Source organism: Perognathus longimembris, chromosome 5 (genome assembly GCF_023159225.1).
Source record: "Perognathus longimembris pacificus isolate PPM17 chromosome 5, ASM2315922v1, whole genome shotgun sequence".
Classification (NCBI taxonomy): Eukaryota; Metazoa; Chordata; class Mammalia; order Rodentia; family Heteromyidae; genus Perognathus; species Perognathus longimembris.
Genome location: NC_063165.1, coordinates 76,639,433 through 76,656,581, shown reverse-complemented (window position 1 = coordinate 76,656,581; position 17,149 = coordinate 76,639,433). Strand labels below are relative to the sequence as shown.

Genomic DNA, 17,149 nt, shown 5'->3' with positions numbered 1-17,149 from the left:
ATTATAATTTGTTCCCAACAGCTACATATCAGATGATCCTGGGCAAATCACTCAACTAATCTTAACCTCTTCCATTCCCTGTAAACTGGAATTCTACTATTCTACTACTGACATGAAAATGATAATAATATACAAAACAATGATAATAATATATAGCCTTGTTCTCGCAGACTTTGATTCCTTAAGAAAAAGAGACATAAGTATATGGAAGATATCCTAAATCCTATATGAGATGTTGTCCTAAAGCTAACATAAGACTCCTTATGAGAACAAATGAAGACACTGGTGGGCTGTAAACTACAAAAACACAACCCTGGCATGACAGGATGGTCAATACAACAGGAACATTTCTTTCCCATCCCAGCATAGGTGAAGTACCAAGAAGATCACAGATAAGAGAACTTGGGAGAAATGAGCCAAAGATAGGAAGTCATATACACAGAAAAACTGCTCTATTTATTTTACTTATTTCCAAATTTTCCTTGCAGTTAAAAGGCCTTTCCATAGCCACAGAACAACAAGCCAATTAGAAGAAATCATTTCACACTTCCCCAACAAAAGCCTACACTTTACAATCAATGACTTTCATCCTTTTATGGCCTATCCAAAGTATGACACCCTTTAGTTATCTGCACATAATTGTTTCATTCATTTTGCTGGCTCTTTCTTTCCTGTGTACTTTTTAAACTTAGGGTGTTAATATCATTACTGATTTAACTTCACTCTGTTATACCATATCATACCTTAATTTACATTTCTTAAATCATGTTAAAAATAATTTACATTAACTTCAACCAGAAAAGCAAAATATCTTTAATCCTAGGAAATGTTTTCTATTTAAAAATTAAACAAATTGTTACTAATAATTTTGTTGTACATTGAAAATACAGCAAATTTTGATTATAATCTAACATAAACCATGATTACTTGCTATCTATATGTGTGTATATATGTATATATATATATATGATATAAACATCATGAAGTCTCAATGAAAACTCCTACAATTCTACTTTTTTTAAATTATCCAACAATTGGCTAGTTGGTCCATATAAACCAGAGCTAAAAAGGCACACTGCTTTCTCTGCAAGATAAAAATGTAAGAATCATTTTAGAGTAAGAATGAGTTAAAATTCAAAGATGACACTAAGAAAGATAAAATATGTAAGAGATCAACTTTATTATTGTACACATACACATATGTATGCTCAAGTAAAGAAAACAAGGGAGAAGTAAAAATCTCAAGCAAAACGAGGTTCTAAGAAAGGTGCATTGTTTTCTGCTCATTTCTAGAATACTAAAAATGATGTGTTCTTGACGTTTCATTATTTGGAGAAAAAAAAAGTTTAAAGGAAGTTTTGTGAAAGCACCAGTCTCACTGTTCTCAGTCATACAAAATGAAAGTAGGAAGGGAAAAGAAATATTCTTTAACTGCAAATGTGGTATACCGCTAACCATTAACTAGCCTTAAAAAAACCTGTGAGAGTAGAATTCATATTCCTCTACGAAAATGAAAAAAAAAACTAAACTGATCCCTTCTGTTATTTTTACCTCAAATAGATTACAGAGGATCCTTTAGTGAAAGATTCCATTCTACTTCAAAAACACAACTTTTTTTTATCTTCTTAGAAATAGTCAAAAATACCATTTACTTAGCAACTTACTCCACATCTCAAAACAAAACAAGAGCAAAGCCCACCTCCTTTCCACCTCAGAGGGTTCTGGAGCCTGGAGTTTAACTAGATGGAGGAGCTCTGCCCCGGGGTGTGTGACCTTGGGCCCGCCACTCACTCCCCGGGCTCCTCGCGGCATCCCTCACTGGACGCGCTAGCCACATCTCCTGGGGTGTCACCGCTGAGGGTCCAGCCTCTATGCTGGGGGACATCTCCTCGTTCAGAAACCCGGAATTGAATCCGGAGATCTGTCAACATCAGGCCCCTCCTTTCTCCGGCTCCCCTCTTCTCTCAAGCAGGGCAGAGCCCAAGTCACCCCAGGAGCACACTCGGGAGCACCTCTCCCTCCCTCTTGGCCGCCCCCAGCCACACCTTGGGCACGGAAGACCCCACCCCAGGCACATCCGCCCCACCCGGAGCTCCCGGACACCCAGGCCGGCCTCATCCTCTTCCTGTGGCCCCCGGGCGGGGGTGGGGGGGCTTTCCTCAGGCGGCCGGGGCGGCCCGCACCAGCCTGACGCTGCTCGCGTAGGGCCACCTCGGTCCGCCCACCGGGCCCCGCTCCCGGCCGCAGTCGCGGCCGCCCCGCCGGCCACTACCGACCGGGCCCCCGGGCTCCGGCCTCGGCGCCCGAGTGACCCCACACCTCCGATGCTCCTCGCAGAGCTAGGCGGATGGTGACCCCAAAACCACAGCTTACCGGCAACTGAGACCCCGACTACACTTCCCACCTCTGGAGCCCCCTCAACTCCCGGATCGATTCACTCCGGCGACGCCGGAAGGACCCGAGAGGAACCAGGCGTTGTCCGGAATCCTGCCCTGCCGGAGTGGCGCAAGGACTTATGGGGACTTGTAGTTCCACTAGCCAGCGTTGACTACATTCCCTGCACGCCGGAGACTACATTTCCCTGCATGCATTGCGAGGGAGCCGAAGGTGATGGGTGGGGATATCTCTTGCCAATAGTAAGAGAGTTCCCGGCCTTGGGGGGAGGAGGTGTGTTAAAGAAGAGAGGGTGCACTGTAGAGAGAGGAAGGGCGGGGCCGGCTCTCACCTGCACCAATCAGGGCACAGGATCGGCCCGCAGGCACCTCACTCATGCAGGGGGCGGGGCAAAGGAGCAGAGGAAGGAAGGGGTGGGGCGGCGGTGGGGAGCGAGGGGCCGTGAGGCTGGGCGCGCGGCTCAGGCGGCGGGGAAGTCTCCGGGCAATGGCCGGGTAGCTGGAGGGCGAGGTGCGGGGACCCTTCTGGGCCACCGAAGCTGACCAGCCCCATTTCCAGGCCAGTCTGGACTCTGCAGAGGCGCCCGCACGGGGCTCTAGATACAATGCCTCTGGGTGCCCCCCGGGGGTGGGATAGAGACCCAGCGGTTGCGTGAGATTGAGAACTCGGGGGAAGGTGGTCCATCAGGCGCACCGGCCCGGACCACCGAGGCGGCAGGGGGCGGAGCCACGGCGGGGGCGGAGCCAAAGCTTCACAATTCGCCAACTGGAGGCGGGGGGCGGGGCCTGAGCCCGGGCAGGAGCCCGAGGCACCGCCTGGACGGTAGTTTCCCGGGAGAGACCAAAGCAGCAACCAAAGCCGAGCGCCACGCCGAGCATCAGCTCAGCCTCAGTATCCCGCCGGGGTGGCAGGTGCGTGGGGGTAAGCGCGGTGCCTCTTCCCGGTCTTTCCCCACCCGGGGAAAGCATCTTTGGATAGGAATTTCAAAGCAGATGAAAAGAGTCTTCTGCTTTGGGTTTGGAAACCCGAGCAAACCTATTAGGGTGAAAGATGCACGATTTGGACTCTGAAGAGCTTGGGGGTGAGAGGGGGAAATCGCTTGACCCTGGGTCTAAAGGGTGTGCTTACTATTTGGGATTTGAGTAGCATCAGGAAAACTATCCTGGGAGATCTCAAGATTGAGAGGAACCTTGCTGATTGAGAACAAGGTGGGTGGAATCTGGGGAGGTTCGTAGTTGCTAACAAGCAAAAAACAATGCCTTTGATATCTAATTACTTCAGAACTATTTCACTAGGAAAATAACTTTTGCGTTCTGCAATGTCTACGCTTTGCATTGGTTTATCAGATTGTCCTGTTCCGGACCTGGTGCTCTCCGGGGCGATTGTATTGCAGGGTTCTCGAATTGCAAAAGAGCCCTGGATGAAAGAAGCAAATGCAAAAGCACAAATAGTCAGGATCGGATAGGTTCCGACTGAACCTGTCAGAAGTGTAACTTTTGCCAGAAATAACGTGAAAATAATATTTGAACCGATAAACACTTAGCTTTGCTTACAGTCGCTCTACTATATTGAAACAAAGACCCGGACTCAGCCTACAATTGCCGTTCCTTATTCTCTCATTTGTGTATGGGAACATTTGTACAGGTTCTTTTAAATCAAGAGTCCAAGGGAAGCGATGTGCGAACCTTTTCTCTTTAGAGACAATGTGCCAAACGATTGCCCCTAGTATATGATCTTTTAGGTTCAGATTTCAAATAAACATAGTGTCAAGAAATCAGTTTGTTCTCGGTATTAAAAGCAAGTGGACGTTGAATATATTTATAATACCTATGGGTGGAAGTAATGTAGTACGACTCGGTAAAGCTGTGAGTCACACCTGCCTTTGTGTAACTCTGACAAAATTACAGACTTTTCTAGAAAAGTAGTAAGAATCTATTTGCCTACTTCATTTTCTTTTCGTTATAGAGTTCATGCTATATGGCCTTTAATCATAGGAGCATATTGCAGCATATTTTACTAGGTAATGCCTTTGTGGCAAGTGAGGTATTTCACAATCTGTAAGGATACTTTAAGTTTTGTTTTCCAAATAGAGTTAATAAAATGTAATTGCATTCTGTTTTCTTCTATTGTGTTTTCTTGATCTGCTTATGATTTTGAATTTGGTTTCTGTAATGTACACAGTTCCTTTGTGAGAAGCAATGGCTCACGGGTATTCTCCTCATAGCCTAAAGATTAGTCCTACTGTGTGCCCTCCTGATAAGCCTAGTAAACATTTTTTTCAAATGCCTAGCTTGCGTCAGTTATATAGAGGAAATTTTTTTGTTACATTTCCACACCTTTATAATGTATATGCCAGTCTCGCCCCTCTATCTCTTACCCTTCTAGTAACTTGTCAATGTTTAGTCCTCATACACTAGAGAACAATATATAGACAATTCTTAGAAAAAGCAGCCGTTTTTAGATCATCCCAATCAGATTTTGTAAGTATCAAAAGAAGCAAATGACTTGGAAGAAAGAAAAGGCAACAGTAGCCACTTAACTTAGTAACTGTGGTAACACAGGATTTTATCTTTGCCTCATCACTGTAGAATCTGTTGATCCCTGTGACTTGGTGACTGATTTGGGGGAATGAGGGACCAGGTACTCTGGTGTATTAAAGCTTGGGACAGATTGTGATTGCACTTGTTATTTATGATTAAATGGATTTTTCTGAATTGGTTTCAGATTCTCAAGATCCACTACTGATTCATTTGGTAAAATTGAATACCTGTTATCATTAGGTTTCTCCCCCATGTAAGCATTATCATCATCATCATCACCACCACCATAGCTAATTATAATACTGCCAGTGAAGTTTTTCGGAGCTTCTATTAAGCCATCTTTTTAAGGGGTTTTGTTAAGAATCAGTTAATAACCAAGCAGATGGGCAATTGAAATTCAGATATACTTTGAATCCCAATTTTGCATATAGGTCTGCTCTCAAGGGTCATCAGACTATCATTATTATTATGATGATTATTATTATTCGTTGGGAATGAATTAAAGTACCCTTATTTTTCCTTGCCAAGGCTGGATCTATTTCATGAGATTGGGTGTTTTTGTATCATTGGGGAGTAAGAAAACCATGTTATATTCTATATGGGAGAAAATCATTAGCATAGAATGATGCCTGGGCATTTTGTTGTTGTTTTGAGCTCTTCACACATTTTAAATTATGTTCACATTCAATCTGAATAAACTGGAGGCTTATCTTGACTGGTGTTCAGAAAGATCATTAATTACACATGAAGTATATTATTTATTCTGCTATTATGTTTAGTGTTTTTGTATGTCTATCAAGCATACAGCAGGAAGGGGAAAAAATGAACAGCATGCACAATCTTGGATGGAAATTGCTGTAGAGATACAAAAGACTTGGCTATTTTTAATTCCAACACCTTTTTTCCTTTAGATTTAAAACTCTGATTCTAAGCCTCTTCAGTAAAAATATAATCGAGGAGTGTAGATTTCTGCAGAATTCACTACTCCATGTGACACAAAAAGCAATACTTAAAAAGGTTTCAAGATCAAATGGTTTTGCCATGAAGAAAACTGCTGGAGACACACCCTTAGCATGAGAAAAAAGGAATTGATATTTCTTGTTAATTTTCTATAAGCCATAACTTGACCTCCATCCCCAATCATAAATTCCTCAAGACTTATAGTGCAAACACTACTTTCAAACTGAAATGAATCCATTAGAGTTTTAAATTAGCATGGGTTATTAAAACAAAAGGTCCTGCATACAGATGTAGGATTGATGCCTTAATGAGATGTTTTTTGAACATTTTAAGAGAAATTAAAAACTGAATGTATTCCCCCCCCCCCCAATTACAGAATTTTCCAGTGAAGGTGAACAGAGCCCATTTATTTACTTATGTAAATTTCTAAGGTTAAACACTGCATTAGGGATCAGTGTTAATTGACAAGAATTTTGTTTGGTTTGGTTTTTCAATCTTACATCTAATGTTTTCAGTATTTAGTTCTTGAAGTTTGGGAATTTTGTTTTAATAAAACAAAAGCCCGATTATTGGCTCTTAAAGGTCATGCACATCTTTTCTATCTCCTGTTGAGCTCCTGTGCATGGTGGATCACATTCCGTATGAAAGGATTTCTCTGGGCCAGTGGCTCACGCCTGTCATCCTGGATACTCAGGAGGCTGGGATCTGAGGCTTGAGATCCCAATCTGGTCAGGTAGTAAGGTCCATGAGAATCTCATCTTCAGTTAACCACCAAAAAGCTGAAGAGTGAGCCTGGGGCTTTCTCTGACTCTAGTGGTACAGAACCAGCCTTTCCTAGAGAAAGCAAGGATAGACTCAGTGGCTCAGCCTCAGTACTAGCAAACACACACACCAAAAAACAAACAAAATGTGGCACAGTAACTGCTTACTCAATTAAAATAATCAGCTAATCCTTTGATAGTCAGGAATCAGATGATCACATGAAACAATGAGTGTGTATTACTTCTGAGAATATGTTCTATTACCTTTACAGAAATCTTGATTGAGCTCACTTTGACTCAGACTTTGTGGACTACAAATGCTGACTGGTGTCAGTGTTTCTAAATTTATCTCAGAGGTAGAGAATATGGGGAAGGAGAAAGGATTTCTCACCAGAGGCGCCCAAGTCAGAAAATCCCATGTGTCACCACTTTCAACTCTGGAGGAAATACCTTTGTTAGTTTTTCTTTTAAAAATAAACTTTAGCTGGGCTGGGAGTCAGAGGCTCACCTGTAGTCTGAGCTACTGATGGAGCTGAGATCTGGAGGATCTCAGTTCCAAATAAACCCTAGAAGAAAAAGCTACAAGGCTCCATTTCCAATTAACCAGCAAAATGCCACACTGAAAGTGTGACTTAAGGGGTAGAGCACCAGCCAGGAGCAAGAAAGCCAAACAGGTATGCAGCCTTGAGTTCAACCCACTATACTGACATACACAAAAATGCTTCCTTGTATAAAAGCAGAATTTGTGCTTCTGATGTTCTAATCATCTATTTCCACCCTACCTCCAGAAAAAAAAGAGAAGTCACACTGATTCTGTTGAAGCAAGTTTGGAGGTGGGCATTTATTGCTTTTGATTTGACATTTTAGAAACTAATTTGTTTTGTGTTCGAATTTAAGATTATATTTGTGTTTGCTTTCATTACTTATTACCTAGACAACTCTAGTTAATTATAAACAATTCTTTGAAAGTGAACTTTAATAATAGCCGATATTTAACTGACTTTTCTTTGTTTCTTAATATCTCTTTACTAGCATACTGATGGATATAAGTTGGCTTAGAAGTATGATTAATCTTATTCCTTAGACATTATTCTTGATGCTTTCCATGGGATGCTTTGTGTAGTTAGCTGAGCTCACAGCCATTTGCCCACCAGGTAGCTTAATATCTTCAGAGCTAGGTTCTCACGGACATTAATATTTATGTCGAGAATCTTGTACACAGTCCATACTTAGTAGGTGATAACAGTCTGTTTAGCTGTTTGGCATGTATACTGAAGCATCATTTTACAAACAAGTACACATAGAAAAAAATCTTTCAGACATCTGAATTAGCAGCCCTTTGCCCATATTGCTTATATTAGAGCTGAATGCAAATATTGCTTTCTTTTGTTGAATTTCTGGATGCTTAGGGCAAGTATTGCTATTAGCTAGGAGTGTGTGTGTGTGTGTGTGTGTGTGTGTGTGTGTGCGCTCCTGTATGCCTTAGATAGAATTTATTCATTGATTGCCATTTCTACGGTCCTTTGCTTTCCTTATCTTTTTAATTCTGCTCTTGTGAAGATACACCTTTAACACTCCTCCAATACACATTCATACTTTTGATGACTTATTGTATCATATAGCAATAAAGACAAAAAATCGATTGCTGCAATATGAGGATTTATTTTAACTAGGATGTAACTGGGCTTGGCTGCTCTATCTGTGGTGATGTGCTTGTGAGGGGAGACCACCGTAGAGCTTTTTAAACCCACGTGACTGCAGGTGTTCCTTACCACCCTCCCAGCGGGGGCTCCATGTAGGGACCAAGCTGCGGCTGGAGCTCATTCAGTGCCTTCTGCTCCAGCCCCTGTGTGGAGGCCCCCTTCTGGTTTACTGCAGGAAATGAACCTGTAGAGCTCCCAGCAGCTCTTCATTTAGTGTGGCAAGCCCGGCCTGTAGGATTTACTTCGATTTTATAATCTCATTTGCCTAAGTGCATGGCTTCTCCCAGATCTATCTCCTGCTAGAGTTTCCAGCTACAGATCTTAGCCGTCCCAGAGTCACGTCTCTAGCACAGAACATAAAATCAAATGGCAATGTGTGTCTCCTTTAGCATCCTGGAGGGTTTTGTTGCTTGTTTTTGAAGGGATGTGGAAGAGTTTACTGGAAAACATCCAAGGTTTTATTCACATTTGATTTCTTTTGTCTGTTTTTTTTTTCCTTGATAACCTAAGTTTTGTTGTATTCGAAGTCTTTAACCCTATTTAACTTGAAAACCTGGTCAGTTTTCTTGTTTGATTTTTCTACCTCATGGTGGAAGTTTATGAAGTACATATAATGTATGCTATTCTCCACTTGTCAGATTGGTTATCGGAGCCTTGAATTATGAAAAACTGTATAAGCAATTAAGGAGGAATTGTTATCTAAACTATGATGACTCATTATTACAATGTCGCCTGGTAGATTCACAGCAAATCCCTTTATTGCTGGGATCACAGGCATGTAATATCTCCCTTTGTGGTACCAGCTCTCTTGGACTTTTCTCCCCATGTGGCTATGGATCCTTGATTCTCACATTCTCCAACTTCCTAGGATTACAGGAATGATCTACTAGCCCACGGCTAATCATTCTATATACTGAAGTCATTTTATCTTTATTTTTACTTCTCTGTTATGTCTCCTTGTGTGAGTGGCTTTAGAAGGACCCAACACCCCACATATGGTCACTTATCAACTGCTAAGTTCTTCTCCAGTCAAGGTGTAGTGTGGGCTTGACTGCAAAAGAACACAGCAAAATAAATAATATTTACTGTGTGTCATAATCAAGAGGGTTAAGAGGAGACTTCACAAGATACATTTGTTTGCATAAATCAATATGCTCACGTGATATACAGCTCTTATATTACAATAGTTACTGTGGCAGAAACCCAGTAGCAGAGGAAATTGATATATGTGGTATGTGTGGTAATCAGAGAAAGCTATGAAGAAGAATTAAGGAAATATAGTATATTAGTTCATTGCAAAGGGTGGCAAGCTAGGATCTGCGGGGACATAACCTTTTATTATAAAGTTTGATTAGCTATTCCCAGTCATTTGTTTATTGTTAAGATTGCTTCTTACTGCAACTGCAGAGTTGAGTTACAAGATGAAGAAGGATGCTTCACAAGACTAAGATCTTTTTCTGGCCCTTTAAAATAATACTGTCAACCTCTGGCTGAAAATATCAGTTCTAGTCAAGTAAAACTGGGTTCATATCTCTGTTCCATCATTACTATTGGATGATATTTGATGTCATTAATCCTGTAAAATCATAGTTTATCATATATAATTTGAGCCAAAAGTTGTTTATGTTGATAAAAAATGGTATTTCGTATTATCTAGAGGTGGTTTATGCTCATTAAATGATATTCAGTGTTTGATTCCCTTTTATTACAATTTGTTATTTTAAGTGAACTGTATAACTTTTGGTTCAAATGAGGATTTGAAGCTCTAAATTTAATTCCACCCCTCATCTGCCTAAAATAAATATTTCAGAAACTAGAGATGGTAGAAGACTGAGAAAAAAACATTGCATATTATAGAAAACCATGCCAGTCAATTTTACAAAAATACAATATTTTCTCCGTATTTAGAGGAAAATGGCATTCAAACATGAATCACATTACCACCTACATTATAAAAATGAAAAGTTGTTTTACATTATACAATTATGTTATATATGTATATATCATAAAAATGAAGAGGAGTATTAGAGAACTATTATGAGAGAATACTTTTCTGCAATACTAAGGATTATGAGGAATACCAATAAATACTATATACAAGGCAACAAATTAGATAACCTAGATGAACTAGACAAGCAGAAAGACATCACTGAAACCAGCTTGAGAAGTAGAAAATCTGAATACAAGCTCAAAACATGTTATACTTTTTTGTGAAACATGTAGTATCTTTTATTATATATTTAGAAATAATATACCATGACTAAATAGGAGGTATCCTACATAGGCAAAGTTGGCTTAGCATGGAATTCAGTGATTATAAGTACCATAAAAGATAAAGGAAGCACAATTATCTCACTAGGTAAAGAAAACTAATTAATGAAATCTAATGTGCTGTTTCATGAAAACATAAAGCATAACAGGAATAAAAAAGTGTCCAGAACCTGTACAGAGATACCTAAAAAAATACAGCTAATAGTAAATTTTAATGGTACATGCATGGATATTCCCTTTTGTAATCAGGAATAAGACAAGGTTGAGTACTCTCAGAATTCTACTCAGTATCATATAGGACATTCTGCCCACAGGAATTAGAGAAGCAAAATAAATAGAAGTATCCTAAATGGAAAGAAATAGGCTGTATAGACAGATGAAACGAACTGAATTGCAGAAAACCCTAAAGAATACACACAAACATGCACACACTAAAACTAAACCAGAAAGGTTGAAAGGTGAGTTCATGGATTGGAAGAGAATATTGTTCATATGTCGGTATTCTCCAAACTAATCTATAGACTCCATGTATCAAAATATCAGCTGCTATTGTTTTAGCAGAAATTGACCAATGGATATGAACACCTTGTGGAAATACAATGAATCCAGACATAGTTATTGGTGGAATACTGTGAAATTTAGGCTCAGTTAACTTTATAAAGGTGGCAAAATGGGAAACACGGTGGTAAAAGCACGTTCTTATATTGACAACTGGATACTCACATACCAAAATGTAAAATTAGACCCTAACACCATATACAAAAATGTAACAAAATGGGTTGTGGGGACAAAATTTAAGAGCTAAATTTATAAAATTCATGCATGTGAGTTGTGACCTTGGAATGAGCAACAAGGTTTTTTGGTTATGATAATATTGCATAGATGACAACAAAAATAAATTCAACTTCATCAAATTTAAAACAGTGTTTCAAAGAACAAAAATCAAGACATGAAAAGCCAAAAATGAGAGGGAAAAATACATTAGTGAAATATTTGAGAAGACTTGAAATGGAAAATGCATAAGTAACTATTATCCTCCAATGAAAAGCTAAACAGCCAAATTAAAGTCAAAGAATTTGAGTAGACAGTTTTTTACTCTAAATACACAGAACATCCAGTAAGTACAGGAAAGCTATGCTGCCTGATTGATTAGTCAGTAGGGAAATGCAAATCCAACCACATTGAGAAATGCTGTATTGACGTCCGGTGGCTTGTCAGAAAGAAAGAAAATTGTAAGAAGTATCTCCTAGGATTTGGAAAAAGTGAAACCTTTGTCCATCGTTGGTGGGATTCAGTAATGGTACAGCCACTTTGGAAAGCATTTTGGCCATTCCTCAAAATCATAACCACAGAACGGTCACAACCCAGCATTGCCACTGTAGGTAGTATGCCTAAAGGAATTTGAAGAAAAAAATAAAAGGTCGGCATTAAAACTTGTACACAAAAGTTCAAAGCAGTACGACTTAAAATAGCCCAAGATGGGAAACACTGCAATGTCCATCAAACAATGCATGGAAAAATGAATGTATATTCACATGTGGAATTTCATGTGACAATTAAGAATGAAGAATTGATTGATGCTATGGCATGGATTGATTACATGCAAGCAGAAGTACCAGAAACACTGAGCCATATTTACATGAAATACTCAGAATAGGCAAATATATCAAGACCAATTGTCAGTAAGAGGCTAAGAGTGGAGGTTAATGCTCACAATTGTGTAGTTGTTTCCAAGGTAATGAACTATTTCCAATGTTAGATAATGGTGATGATCATACAAGTTTAGAAATGTATTTAAAAGCCACTGAGTACAGCTTTAATGGGTATATTTTATAGAAGGTGGATTATAAAGCTGTCTGTCAAGCTACCAGTAAGGTGGTTGTTTTATCTTTTCTTTTTGTAGGTCTGAGACTGGGACTCAAACCTGGTACCTGACACTTTCACCCATTGGCTAGTGCTCTACCAACTGAGCCACTCCTCCCCCTCGGTTGTTGTTGTTTTAAGTGAATATACAAACATTTCAAAAGTAGGGATGGGCAGGCACTGGTGGCTCACACCTATAATCCTAGCTACTCAGGAGGCTGAGATCTGAGGATTACAGTTTGAAGCCAGCCCAGGGAGAAAAGTCCGTGAGTGATAGATTACTAGCCTTGAGCAGAAAAAGCTCAGGGACAAGACACAGGCCTTGAGTTCAAGCCCCAGAATGAGCACATAGAAAGAAATGAAGAGGAGAATGAATGAAAGGTTGAATTGTAAGGAACTAGCAAGCAAGAGTAATATTGAGTAATTCTTTAAGTGATAGCATTTGGCTTCACAGAATGCCAGGTAAAATGAATGATGGAGAAAGTGAGACCCAGGTACACGTAAAAAAATTGTAATGAAGGATAAAAACCAACATAACCTCATACATAACAGCCAAGGCAATGAATAGGAATGTAGCTTAGTGTTAGAGTGCTTGCCTAGCATGCATGAAGCCCTGGGTTTGATTCATCAATACCACATAAGCAGAAAAAGCAGGAAGTGGCACCGTGGCCCAAGTACTAGAGTGCTAGCATTGAGCAAACGAAGCTCAGGACAGTGCTCAGTCCCCCAGAACTGGCAAAAGAAAAAAAAAAAAAAAGGAGATAGCTTTAAAAAATCTTCACTTAATGAACAATGTACTGAATTAAAGTGGGATGTTTATTCTTTGACGTTCCTTATGAAAATGAGCTAGCTCAGCATACATAAGACCAATAAAGGAAAATTTGTTCAATCATAAAAGGGTAAAACCCAGTATCAACACCAATTATAAGAGCACAGTTTGCTGGCCAAATTAGTCAGGAATTCAAGATTAAAATAGTAAAACAACATTTTGATAGTTGCTACTATTTTTTGAAGGTGATTTGGATGTGAAAAATGAAAGAATTAACAATAATTTTCTAGGTCTAATATCCCACACTTTTACAAAAACACAGAGGAAAACATCTAAGAAAATTATTCCATTTCTATTTTGAAAAATATTGGAGTCATCAGATGATGTATCCTATTGTCAGAGCTATTTAAGAACAAAGTGAAAAAATGTTATCAAGGCAAAAAGAAAAATAAGAACCTTAAAATATAATGACAACTTTCTAAACAAATATATCGCAATGATTATAGCAACTATAGTTCCCTTTTACTGATGCGTTTCGGTTACCTGTTCATTTATTTATTTTTGAGGCAGATGTGTGCTATTTTTCCTGGCAGAACTATCCTCTTCCCTCAGCCTCCACAGGGCTCCTGGGATTCTACATCTGTGCCTCCATACCTAGTTTTAGTTCCTTACTCAGTGATAACTACAGAAAAACTTCAAAAGCAACAAAGTTAAGTAGAATAATACCAGTATGATGGGAACAAGTGGCATGCAAAGCCAAAATTAAAAATTGAAGATACCCATTCTCGTATAAGACAAGCCCAGATTAACAAAACTTCAGTCTGCTTCAAAGTCATATTGATGAACAGATAGCCCATAGTAATGACTTAAAAGCCCCAAACTTATTTACACTGCACATCTAGAATTAAGACATATAAAAGTGAGTGAATATACAATGTTAAGAATAAGGAAAGAATAAACAAATGGAACTGGAGAAAAAGCAGAGGAGAAGGCCCAGAGGTGGTAACAATGAGTCAGGGCAATTTCAAAGACATGATCAAGTTCTATCCCTGAAATTAGCTGCAGGTCAGAAGTAAAGGTAAGTGTGTGTGTGTGTGTGTGTGTGTGTGTGTGTGTGTGTTTATGTTCAATGTGAATTTCCACAACCAACACCATTTTGTATGTTGCATTTTTTGTGTGTTTATCCTCTTACCTTGGCATCTCTGGGCATTTCAGTTTGTTACATGCTGGATGAGGTGAAAATAATGTTGGTAAAGAATAATTAAGAAAGTTGTGAGTCTGAACAACAAGGAAAAAAAATCCTATACACTTAAAAGTGATTAAGATGTAACAATGATTCCCTTGTCTATCACCTTTATAATAACAATAAATAAAGTGATTAAGATGGCAAATTCTGTTATCTGATTTTTGCCACAATACAAAAATAATCAAGTTTAGAGACACATAAGAAGCAGTCACTGTAAATATGCTGAAAATATAGTGTGGAATCGTTTTTGTCTTCCAAGATTGTATCATCCATTTCAATTTGTCTCATATTATTAAAAAAGAAATAAATGGTTAGTTTGACATTGAAACATCACTATCCTGAAAGTCTCCCTTTGGTTTTAAATTTAAAAAGCCAATTTTCATTACAGTACCAAGTTTCATGTTCTCAGTTTTGTTGTTGTTTGTGCATTTATTGCTACAATTTCCTCCATACCACTTTCCTTGTGTGTTACCTTAATTTGAAAATTTTGTGTTATCCTTTTACATCTATCCCTTCATTGCCACAAAACATGTCAGGACATCAGTGCTTTCTGTTCTCATCACATTTACCTAGCTAGCTAGCATGAATAATCCACTGCTGAAAGCCATTAGTCATATATGATGTGCTACAGTAATTGCTACCTTTATGTAAGACAGTTGTGTGACTAGAAAGACTGATTCCTTACACCCACTTTTTCTGGAAATATAATACTGCATCACTGGGGATATAGGTCAATGGTAGAGCATGCTTACGTTGCATGTGCAAGGCCCTGGCCTTGATCTCTAGCCCCTCCCCCAATAAATAAAAATGCACATATTAGTTGGTATTTCATCCATCTATTCTCTATTTATTCATTTATTTATGCCAGTACTGGGGATTGAACTCAAGGCCTCAGATGCTGACTTTTAGCATTTTTGCTCAGAACTGGCACTCTACCACTTGGCCACAGCTCCACTCCTGGCTTTTCACTGGTTAATTGGAGATAAGTTTCATGGACTTTCCTGCCTAGCTGGTTTCAAACTGTTATCCTTAGATCTCAGCCTCCTGAGTTAGCTAGGCTTATAGGCAAGAGCCACCAACACCCATCTTAAGAGATTCATTCTGAGTGGCTTAATTCTATATTCTCAAAGTACTCTTTATTGTATAAGGAGTTATATATAATGCCCTATAATTAAACAATGTAAGCTGTGATCCTCAGATCTCAGCTTCCTGAGTAGCTACAATGATGGGCAGAAGCCACCCATGCCAGGTTTAGATGGAATTCTTTTTCTCTTTCTTCCTCTTGATAATGAGTTAATAAATGAAAACCACCAGGAAGATGTCCCTAATAAAGTGACATAAAATTCCCACAGAAAAGGATCTGCAATTCCCACTGAAATATGCCTTGTAACTCAGCACATAAGTGTCCAAATCCAGCCAGATCCCTTGCTGACCTTTTTCCTTTGATAATTAATCCCTTTATCCAGAGCTTGTTTACATTTAGTAAACTTCATTTTTATAGTGTAATGCTACTTAATTTTTATGTTTAAGCAAATTAACAGTGATTCAGTGCTGTAAACCAGAGGAAGCAGGGAGGTTTGCAGAAGCAAGAAGGGAGTTATTGTCTAGGGCCCTGCCCTGGACTAGAATAGCAGACCAGTGTCCTGGGCCCGAGCATGGTGCTCAGTGCTGTAGCTGGAGGAATGAATGAAGTACAGAGGCAGTAACTTCACCAAGGTGACCTTCAGATATGATAAAGACAATAAATTGTTACATCTCCAGTTTTGTGGGGAATAAGTAGATTACACATTTTCTCAAAATTTCATGCAAATGGCTACAATACAAAGTCTTTCTGCTAAACAAGTAACATCCACAACTGTTGCCAAGACACTGGCCCAGAACTATTTATTTTCAGAGAAATGAAGGAAGTCAAAATTTTGATTTTTCTGTGTGTTATTATTTATATAGTTTACCCAAACATCTAAGTCCATCAATGTTGAAATATTTGTCTGAAAGCTGTGCATATGAAATGATTCATGACAGAGGATCTAAGCTTTCTCCAGGTAGAATTCAGGAAGCTGAGACTCAAGTATTCAAAGAGTTGCGTCACCCATGTAGGTGAGCCTGGGAAAAAAAATAAGAATAAGATGGTGACCAAGAAAATGAATGAAATAGAAAAGGCAAAGCTGGACAATGCAATTATAAATTACAATGGCCTTTCTTTATCGCACCCCAGCAGTTATTCCTATGGGAAGAGAAAGTGCTTAAAGGATTTAAGGAGATCAGAAAGGGAAACTCAGAATACTTCACTGTTTTTCCAGACTAGACATCCTGGGCTCTGAGCATTGTGGAGTGTGCATCCCTATGGCCATCCCTTTGGTGTTTATAACTACCTATGGAGACAGATGTTCTTGTAGCTCCTGTTACATTCGTGAGGGACGTGAAGCAAAGCACAGAGAGCCCTGTAGGTCCCCCTCCCCCCCGCCCCGGGTCATCCTGTAGTTGCAAGTTTACATTTGCTTCTACCTAAATGCTGGTTCTGTAATAGTATCATTACTTGAGTAGAAAGCAAGTGTTTTGCATGCATTCTGTAGAATGGTCTAGAGTTATTTCTGTATTTCTGTGTTGCACCTTGACTCCAACTATGATTGCGCTTGCATTCT

The 17,149-nt window shown here is 39.3% G+C and overlaps 2 protein-coding genes across 2 annotated transcripts in view; one reads left to right on the top strand and one right to left on the bottom strand.

Moving 5' to 3' along the window:
* Pdcd10 (programmed cell death 10) overlaps positions 1-2,522 on the bottom strand; it is a 41,017-nt gene extending 38,495 nt beyond the window's left edge. Inside the window, exon 1 of the mRNA XM_048347173.1 lies at positions 2,374-2,522. The gene's annotated coding sequence lies outside the window, so the exon portion shown is untranslated. The remainder of the gene's footprint in view (positions 1-2,373) is intronic.
* A 329-nt stretch (positions 2,523-2,851) lies between these two features.
* Serpini1 (serpin family I member 1) overlaps positions 2,852-17,149 on the top strand; it is a 75,180-nt gene continuing 60,882 nt past the window's right edge. The window contains exon 1 of the mRNA XM_048347172.1: positions 2,852-3,305. The gene's annotated coding sequence lies outside the window, so the exon portion shown is untranslated. The remainder of the gene's footprint in view (positions 3,306-17,149) is intronic.